At 43.2% G+C, this 10,790-nt stretch overlaps 1 protein-coding gene across 1 annotated transcript in view; it reads right to left on the reverse strand.

The window, feature by feature from the left end:
• Positions 1-9,697, reverse strand: part of FAM3C (FAM3 metabolism regulating signaling molecule C) — a 32,246-nt gene extending 22,549 nt beyond the window's left edge. Inside the window, exon 1 of the mRNA XM_065850921.2 lies at positions 9,573-9,697. The gene's annotated coding sequence lies outside the window, so the exon portion shown is untranslated. The remainder of the gene's footprint in view (positions 1-9,572) is intronic.
• Positions 9,698-10,790: the final 1,093 nt, after the last annotated feature.

Below are 10,790 nucleotides of genomic sequence, written 5' to 3' on the forward strand. Positions count from 1 at the left end.
TCCAGTGCTAAAGCCTCTCCACGTAGCAACTCCCATGATAGCCCAAAATGCTATACGTGGGGCAACACAAGAAAAGGAGAAGAAAAAAACCAGCAGCTTACAATGAAAATAATTTTTAAAAGGGAGAAAAGGGCTTTTGTCCGCTTCTTTACCGCTCACTTTCAGTCTTCAGTGGATTTTTCGTTTGTTGCTCCACTTGTTGATTAACTTCTGTGGGAATGACAGACTCAATACAGAGCTGACAAATTTAGTACATATGTCCACATAGCTACTACATGTATTCTGATACATACAAGAACTAGCTTCAATCAGCAGAGCAGAAGACACTTACTTTTAAAAGTGGCCTGTGTCTCTTAATGGAACTCTGCCAAGTACTTCACACAGGGAGCTTATAGTTTAGGAAAACTATGCGCCTCTAATCCTGCCAAGCAAATAATAACCACATTTTATTAGATGATATAAAGTTTTCCAGCATGCCAAGATTGAGTTCTTTCCATGTTCATATAGTAGATATGAGGGTCATTGAGCAAGTTTTCTTGCTAGAATCAAGGTGCAAGAGGAAACTGTATTGAGGTAAGGTAATGGATAAAGTAACACACAAACAGTTCAGTTCTGAGCTGAATGCAATTCAATTCAGTCAATTTTTCATCAGCTTTGCTCAACACTCTTGCCCAGAGATGGTGCTGTGGAACACACGACATGGGCACAACCTCTGCCCCACGCACTGTGCCTGAAAGCTTTGGTCACTTGCAATGTATTAATACTTCTGTTTATAAGGGTTTTTCAAATACAATCGTAACAAATGTTTTTATGAATAATAACAGAATGTGTAGGTCAGTCTACGTCATTCCCAAGATAACAATATTTCCATCAGCAATTTGATAGCATGAGGAGATTATACTTACAAAATGGGCACACAAAAACAAGCAGAGACAAGAGGCAAGAATTTAAAAGGTCAAGGCAATTTTGAATTCTGACCTTAGCTGATTAGAAAAAGGTCCAAAAAATCAGCACAATATTTAATAAACCAGAAAGTAATACACTTAAAACAGACATCAAGCATGGCCAAAACAGGCAGCAGTAATGAAGAAAAGAATCGAAGAGATTATAGCAGCTCTCTAATATCAGTGTCAACAATGTGATACTGCTGCAGAAGTGTGACTGCTCCTTGTGAACTGCACCAAGGGGACTGTGTGTGTGAAACAAAAAGCAATTATTGTGCTCTGTCTAAACAAACAACACTCTGCTTTATGTGCTATCAGACTTTTAACTGAGACCCATATGTAGTTTTTCCCTAAGTCTATCTTAAAGCATAATCTCCAATTGGAAGCATCTAGATAACAATTACATGACCTAAATAAAACAACTAAGGGCTAAAAGAATCAGGTTTGCTTTGCGAGGAACTGTGAAAGCAAAGAGGGCAATGAGGAATGGACACTGTCTCTTACCTCCAAGGCATACTTAAAAATTGTTTTAAAAGATGCTAAACAGTCCTTCTCAATATCTGCTGGTTGCTACTTATCTATTTGTAGGTAATTTTTCAGCTACAAGGATAAACAAAATACAAAAGGTGGCTGTAAATAATCTTAAAACTCTGGAAAAATACGAGAGACAGGTTTTCTTAACCTAGGTAGTTTATGAGGTAGGTGTGAGTTAGTGCCTCCTTCAATATTAACCCTGTATTTCTAAACTATTATATGCAAATCTATACCCAGATATGTAATACTAAATCAGTATCAGCCTAAAATGCTTTGAACTAAATTCACAGATGGGAATTTTTTTCCTCCCCAAACAGGACTTAAAAGTTTGGATAATTTCAAAACGGTCAATGAACACTACGTGTGGTTTTATCTGTATTTGCTATCTGTTAATATGCATAACATTACTAAGTATATACCAATGCTATCCACAGCATTACCAAGCACACTGTATTAAAATTAGATAAGCACTCAAAACTACTTAGTACCAATAGGGGGGAAAAGAAAAGAAAAAAAAAAAAAAAGAAGAAAGGCTTGAGCTTTTATTTTTATTTCCGAGCCACAAGTAGATTAGGACAGTGTTTGATTTTTGCAGCACAAACCATCTTCCTCAATGATTACCAGATGCATTCTTTTTCCTGACAGAGAACAACTTTAAAAAAGTCATTTTACCTTTTCATAACTGATAAAATGCAATCAGTGAAACAACATTTTGTTTAATCCAGCTTCTGTTAATAGATATTTCAGTCTGTTGTTTTCAAGCAGTTCAGAGTGGTGGTTTTCTCCTCAAAATTACACAGTGAATCAGATATGTCAGGGACAGCATTAGTTATTCTTATGCAACCTCTGGTTTTAAACCAGTGGTTGTGCCAAGCTGAATTACATGTTATGGACCAAACAGCTGAGACAGCCAAAATCATTCCAGTTCTAAACCGGAGAAGGAATCTAGCCTTCTAATATAATTATTTTATTCAAACACAATATGCATTTCCTTACCCAGACGATTGTTTATTCCTTGCTAGACTACATACAGTCTTTCCACTACATTTACAAAATTCATTTAATTGGAAACTGCTGAATGGCAGACATAGAAAAGAATTACATCTTTAAAAAGATAAATACTGTAGTTCAGTATTATGGTATAATCGTACACCATTTATGTCTTCTGATAAGACAGGCTATGACCCAAGTAGTTGTTCCCTATAAGCACTCATATCTATATGAATTCCTTGTGGTTATGACAGAACTCTACACATGCGAAAGGTTTGTCCACACAGAACAACTTACAAACTTTTCTGCTTTGAAACAAATACTACCATGAAGCATAATTATTAACCTCTTACAAAAACGGTACCACCCAAATTGTACTCTTCCATATACACGTAAGATTCACCTTGGTATTCTGACAACACTGAAGCATTATTTTACTTCTACGAACTGCAAGTGAAACCAAAACTCATTTCAAAATTAAAAATAGGTAATTCAGCTACTGTTGCATGTCCTGTGTTGCTAATACTGCTATGTGGTTTCACTTCTAAGAGAGGAATGAGAAGCAGCATTACTCTGCCAGGGTGTTTTGATACTTGATACGCAAAACAAACGTTTCCCAAATGATGTGTCGAGTTACTGACCACGCAGGCTCTTGCTAGTGGCATCCATCCAGTACTTTCACCTTAGGCAACACACAGACTAGTCTGTCTCACAAACAGGAAAATTCTCCTGAATCCTGGGAAGCCCAAGATAAAAGCATTAAAGCATTCTTCCCAGTGAGAAACTCAATCCACATGCCTTTTGCAATTAAAACACGAACAAAAAAATCCCACACTACCAAACTTCATAAGCAGCCAACCCATACTTTGGATACTCTTCCCAAATATTACACAAAGTTTACTGGTCCATATATTTTAAAATGGAATTTAATTTACAATACCTAAAATCCATACTGTTTGTATGTCATGAAGTTAACTGTACCATTGCTGTTGATGTACCTATCAAAGAGAATCTTAGTCCTGGTATTTCATGGAGTTGGATAAAATCACCTAGAGAAATTCAGATAAAATCCTCAAGGACGAATTTCTGATCCTCATGCACCCGCTTGCTTTCCAACTTAATCACAGAGAAGTTCATAAATCTCACAGTAGAGATTTGAGAGAGAGAACTTTAACATTTTCTTCTGACAAATGATGAACAAACTATTTGGTAATTGAAGCACTGTGGCAATTACTACTTGTTCAAATATTCAAACCCACCAATTTGTTTTCTAGAATTTTTTTAAGAAACAAATTACGACCTTGATTTCATAAGAGAGTCTGATAAGTCTTTCCATGACAGGAAGGAGTAGATACAGCTTTGCAATGCATTTATCTGCAAGATCACCAGGTCTTGCGACAAGATGTTGCCAGAATCCAGTTTCAAATGCACAACAGCTTTCATATATTTGTAACAATAAAAAAAACCACCAAGCCTGTTGTCAGAATAATGTATCAGTACCATACATCTTATCCTATATAGCAATAGAAATACCATACAAAAATGTATGGGTCTGAAGAATATACATACAATTACTATGACTTCATATAATCACACAGGACCACTGCAGAAATTTATTTGAGGCTATGGTTACAGCATCTCACTGCACACTGGGACCCATTTTAGATAAAGTTATCAAGCAAGCAGAATAGGCAAGAAGCATTAAAAATACTTCCTCTGTAGGTCCAAGTTCACTGCAGGAAGACTAATCTGCTCCTTCACACTATTCTTCTCCCCAATCACAACCAGATTCTAGACAGGAGCTTTAAGATGTCAGAATGAGACTATCTTCTTAGAAGTGATACTCACTTACTGCACAGACCACCACATCAGCCTCATTGCAGAGCTGCACGTCGAGACCACAGACATAGCCAGGCACGGAGCTCCTACACACTTTGCAAAGCAGAGAGGATCAAGGATACCCACAGCAGCAGGGGACATCATCACAATGCTGCTGCCAGAAAAATATGATACTACCAAGCATTTAAGCTTCTTTAACAAGAGTTCAGCATGATCTGAGGCTGCATATTGGAGAGGAGTAGCTCAGTAGCAAGCTGATCTCAGCAGGAAGCCAGGATGTGCCTCTGGGGAAAGTTCTCCATGATGTTCACCACTGTTCAGAGCACCGCTGGCATATCTCCCTCCTCTAGTTCTAAGGGATACAGAAACCCCTGCTCCACCAGAGCCCTTTATCCTCCCCTCATCTCCCACGTGAGGCAGCACTTCAGCAGGACCTTGGCCCTTTGCAGGATAAAAAGAGTGTGCTGCTGACTGAGTGGAACGCCCAGCACAGAAAGCGTTGCCCATCAGCTCTAGGGAGCAGCAGCACATCAGGCCCAACCCGCAGAAGGGCCATGCTGTGCTGACAGGACACCGCAGAGCAGGATCGCACTGCAGATATGCTGCCAGCAGCTCATAACCTCCATGTTGCATGGTGCACCCAGCATCGCCGTGCTCCTAGGGTACAGGCCAGACATTGCTACAGGTCCATACTAGCACTGGACAGGCCATCGTTTGTGTGATGAGGTGGAAGATGCTCAGACATGTCAGTGACATGATCCTTAACAGCTCTAGAGTGACTCACTTCTTCCTTGTTGCAGCAAAGAGACAGCAACAAAAACTGCAATCTCTAGACCGGTTTCTGAGCATGAAGGGATTAGAACAAAGATCCATAACATACCTCCTGGCTGGGCGCAATCTTCCAGCAACCAGTACCAAACATATAAACCATATCCGAGAAGAATAAATTTCAAGAAAAAAAATAATTCCAGAGGCAATGAATCATATTTTTATGTGTATATATATATATACTTTGTATACTTCAATATTTGGTTAACAACTGGTACACAGCACACTAAAACTCATCACAGCTATCTTTTTTCCTTTGAAATTCTAAAATCTAAGGCTCATCGTAGCTGGGAAAAATCAAAAGTTATGTGGGATAGCAAGGTACTGTATGTAATCAGCTATAGGGAATTTTTCCACATTAAGTGCACATAAAATACTTTGAGGAACGGTATCCCTCGATGACAAAAGGATGCTTACTACTGTGACCCTACCACTGAGACCCCATACACAGCTGATACAAAGGCACTGACATGCAGTCACTGTATGCTGTAACAACTCCTGATGTTACATCTCTCTGGATCATGCTGTTGTTGTAAAAGAAATTCACTATTACAGAAATTTCTGTCATAAACTTCTGCCTGAATCAACTCAAATGCAGTTCCAAAACCATTCAGGTGTCAGTGATGTTCAGCTGACCAGCAAACAAACAAAAAGTGATGGCAGTTCCCTCAACCACCTCACCTGGTGCTCACAAGAATATCTGGGCAGATCCAAAGGCAGAAATAAGTGCCTGGGAGCAGGTCAGCAGCTTTCTGGCAGTGGTAGTATGAGCTTATACCAGATTAAATGTTTGTGAAATGATAACTCAAGTAACTGATGATACCAAAACAGAGAGAGAAAAAAAACTCTTTGCTACTAGAAGATGGCTACTTTCTCCTCAGATAAAAGAAAACTGGAGAGTGGGAGAAGGGGTCAACCAGTCACAAGAAGAAAGCAAGTCTTACGAAGAGAGGGAAGACTGCTAAGTGTCATCTATTTTAAAGTTAATTAAGATTTTAACTGGACTCTCATGAGAGCTACCATGCTTCTGCGCATATAAATACACTGTGCAACTTTCTGCCATTAAAACTGACTCAACAGTAGTGCAGATTAAATGCAGGACAGAATTTACTACAGCAGCTCCCTCTGTCCTGATAGTCAACAGAAACTTCTCCCTTCTCCCACAAAGTCTCTTCCATATCCTCTTGGCACTGAGCTCCAGTAAGAGCTGGGAAAAGCCAAGTTGCAGTTTTGTTTGCAAACAAAGATAGAAATTATTTTTGTATCACAGGTATATGGTACTGTATATGGGGAGCAAAAATAGCTGAAGAACAATTCCAAAGAGTAAGTATTGACAACTCCCCATGAAAACTTAAGTGTGACTGCATTTCAGATAGTCTGGGTAAAATAAAATTTAATCTTGCAATCAATGACTTGGACTACTGAATAGGAATAAGCTTTTTAAAATTTGTGGCTAATGCCAAGATGCAGTCAGATGCAAAAAAAAAAAAATTAGAGGGCACAATCAGAAATGCGAATTATATTAAAAAATATTTTAAGAACAAAAAATCCTAAAGCCCTTTAAAGGATGAATATACCATTAAGAAAAGCATGAGGAGGCTATGTTTGGATTCATGGTCAAACACAACATTTTAGATGATGAAGCAGGAAGCCAGGTCACAGATGCTTTAACACCCATCAGAGTTGAAAATTCTGGTGCTAAGAAACAAGGTTTCTAGCAGTAATGCCAGTTCAAAGTTATTTACTCATCACTGCTTTTTGGTGTTCCCACATCACTGGGCCTCAGGTCTACACAACACTCAGAAGCATGAAAATTTATGAGATAGGTGAGCTCACCTGCCAAGTTGCTCCAGGCCCACTGACCATTTCTCCAGCCCCGGCCACATAACTTCACTCACTAAGGAAAGCTGACCCAGCAAAAGAGAACTGATACAATTTCTGCCAGATTAGCAGACTTTTTATGAGGGCTGGGAAGCAAAGCACAGCATCGTCAGGCTGTTAGATTTGCTCAGAAATCTCATGAAGCCTCATTGTAAGACTAAGATTTCTGACAGAGTTGCAAATAACATTTTTGCTAAAGTAATCTTGAGAATTTATGGACAGTCTCAGTTCCAGATCAATGTGAGAATTCCCAGAGGGATCCTTCTAAACCGTGAACCAATTACAATAGTTCCAGTGCTGTTGACAGCAAAATGGTTGTCACAGGATGGCATAGCTACGCGCTGACACAAAAAAACATGCAGGTTAAAGATAATTATGCCTTAAATTCTAAACTTTCCCAGTATATTTTAGTGAAAAACTCAAAACTTAACATATCACTTATATTAGGGCTCAGAGAGATACTGATTGCTGATATAGCGGTAAGATTTATACTAATATGTCAACCCTCTGACTTCGCTGGGACTGCAGGTTTAAAAAACAGAACCTAAGTTCTATATGAATAAGAACTTCTCTTTGAACAATTCAAATCTTAAGGAACAAGTTCTCTGTGTCTGCTGCAGATTCATCTTATGTACACTTCATCTTTAGGCTACAAAACAACCTGTAAGCAAACTGGTATTTTTGCAGCTTACATAGTACCAATTAATTTTATGATATTACAGAAAGAAAATCCCTTCCCCATATAGCTTGTTAACATTCCAAACAAAACTGGAAACTACACATTCAGGAGTTCATTTTTTAAGTATTAGCTTGCCAAAGTTCCATTAAATTCTCAAAATCTGTCTGTATTATCACTCTCTTCTTAAAGCACTGAGAATTCTCATTAAATGTAGAGCACGTACACCCTGAAGCACTCGCACTGCACCTGAAGAAACCAGGCAGTAACTTGTGGGTACTGTGAGCTGACTTGTAACTATGCACTCTGCACTCTAACTGGGTGAAATGGTCAGGACTGCTGGAAGGAGAAGAAAGCAGTGGCCTGCAACAAACCAGCTATCAGCTTGTGAAGAGCCTACCTGCAGGCTTAAAGCAAGTTACAGAACTTGTTTTGCCACATAAACAACTAAGCAAACCAACAGATGAAAGAGATTTCTTCATACTTAAAAGAATCCCTGCGGGGGATATGTGCTAGTGAGGACGTTCATACTTGATTAGTTTCGAAAGCTTTAAAAAAAAAAGAAAATACTGTTGTGAACAGTCATTAATTGTCCATTTCTGTTTGGGTTTTGTTTGGTTGAGATTTGTTTGTTTCTTTTCCAAAATATTACTCCTCCTATTAGTATTAAATAAATACTTTTTTAAGAGAAGAGTACCTGTCAGCTAGGTTCACCAGCAAAGAACCACCACAAGCTCTAAGCCTGTGCATCATTATGAGGTACACACATTATTACAAAGAATACCTGGTATAAGTAGAGATCTCTACAAAAGTCTGGAGTTACTATGGTATAATTTAACCACTTTTAAATGTGAGAAAAAGGAAATATAATCGGGCGAGTTACACAGCCCCTCAGAGCAGCTCTGGCAAAAAATGTAACTTAAGACACGGCAGCACTAACCCACGCCCCAAAAAAGAGTCTAGAATTACTGTATTTTTTCCTACTTCAACACTCAGAGGCTAGAAACCAAAGGAACACAGGCTGCTTCGACACATATCTCGCTGCAAACCTGAATGCAAAGCACATTCTCTTTCCATATAGGTTCACGACTGTTCTCTGTAACGGTGTATTTAGTGTTTTAGTTAAACAGCAGCTGAGCCTTAAACCGCATCTGCCAACGGCCGGGATCTGCTACTGAGCAGCGAAGAACAGACCACAAACGCTGGGCAGCAGCACCGTCTCGGTTTCGCTGCGCTAAGCCCCTTGTTTCAGCAGCAAGAGCTGCCTACACCGCTCACACTTCACTTACTTCACCGGTCCGGGGCTCCGCCGAGCGCCGCCACCCCGCGGTGCCTCCCCTGGCCCGGCCTCCGCCGCGCCCAGCGCACCGGCCGCTCGCAGACCCGCAGCTCCGGCCGCACCGCCTCGCAACCGCCAGCCCGGCCCTCGGCCCCCTCCCCGTGCCGGCTGGGCCGACGGAGAGGAAGGGCGGGGAGGGGAGACCCCCGCCCAGCGGGTCGGGGGCGAGGGGAGGACAGACCCGCTGCCCCCTCGCCACTCCGAGGAGCCCCGGGGGACAGGGGTGCGCCCAGCTCAACTCTGCCCCACACCCGGGGCTCCTGCCCGCCTCACGCACACCAGCGGCAGTTCCCGGGCGGGCCGGGGCCCGAGAGCCGCCGGGACCCCGGAGAGGACAGGACAGGACAGGGCAAAGCCGGGCGGCTCCAATGAAGCCAGCGGCGAGGGCGGGCAGGCGGCCGGCGCCAGCGTGCTGCCCCACGCCGGGCAGAGCGATACGCGCCCGGGCGGCAGAGCCGCTGGCAGGATCCCCGGCGGGAGAGGCAGGGGCTGCCCGCCGCCCGTCCCGCCGCAAAGCCTCGCGGAGAACGCGAGCCCCTACCTGGGCTGTGCAGCCACCGGCACGTCGCGCAACGTCCCCGCGTCCCCTCAGCGGCCGCGCCGCACACGCAGCCCGGCCCGCCCGCCGGCGACGGAGCAGGAAGCCGAGCGGAGGCGGCGGGAGGCGCGGAGGCGGCGCGCCCGCCCCCTGCCGGTGGCGGACCGGGCCCGCGGCGGCACCGCCCCGCAGCCGCGCCCCCTCGCCCCCTCGCCCCCGCCTGCCGCGGCCGGAGCGCCTGTCCCGGCCACACACGGTGGGGGACAGCGGCCCGCATGCCGCAGCGCGTAGTGGCCTCCCGCCGTCCGTAGTCCGGGCGGCCAGAGCTGGTGGCTCGGTCCGGGGGCAGTGGAGCCTCCCCGGCCGTGCTCTCGAGGCCGGGAAGAGGCCGGTACGGATTAGCCCTGTCTGACACCGCGCTGGCGCCTCGCACGGGAAGGGCTGTGTTGAACCACAGCTGTTCGGTGAAGGCTGGAATTAAAAAAATGGCTTAGCATGAACATCCGTAGTCCCGCATCCACAAGGGAACGGCTGAGGGTGGTTGGTGTGCCCAAAAGTCAGTCCGGTGCCCTGGGACGGGAGGGACTGGGAGTCCAACCAAAATACTTATGCTTGTTCTCTTTTATATTTTGAATTATTTTTTCACAAACACACCAGAAGTTATCTTCTGTTACCGAACAGAAAATACATTCTCCAACAAACAAACAAACAAACAAACAAAAAAAGCCCAAACCCACACATTTTGATCAGTAGGAAAGACCTGATGTGTTAACACATTAGAAGAAAAGGTACTTTCTTTCTCTTCATTATCCTTAGCTGTGCTGTGACTGCTGTTTCTTTTTCCTTTCCTTTTTACATTTTTTTTTCCCACTGGTGTTCCTCTAACCCCACCATGAGATGGCATAGATAGGGAGATAAACTGGAAGGGCACTGTTGTATCATGTGGAAGAAGATTCCTGTTGGTCTGACTCCCTCAGCTGGACTGTTGCTGGGTGGGCACGGAAGGTCCTGAGACAGCACACGGACAGATTCAGTCAATTCCACTGTGGCCAAAACACAAAGATAACTTCTTTATAACATCAGTGTGGCACTTCTCTTAGCAGAGAGCAAAGCCACAGCTAAACTATAGGACATATTGCACATCATCAAAGTCAGGTAGACAAAAGGAAGTTTCCATGTCTTATTTTAGCCACATTTGGTCTACAGATCTTTCTTTTAATG

The sequence above is a fragment of the Patagioenas fasciata genome, chromosome 1 (assembly GCF_037038585.1).
Source record: "Patagioenas fasciata isolate bPatFas1 chromosome 1, bPatFas1.hap1, whole genome shotgun sequence".
In the NCBI taxonomy this organism is placed as follows: domain Eukaryota; kingdom Metazoa; phylum Chordata; class Aves; order Columbiformes; family Columbidae; genus Patagioenas; species Patagioenas fasciata.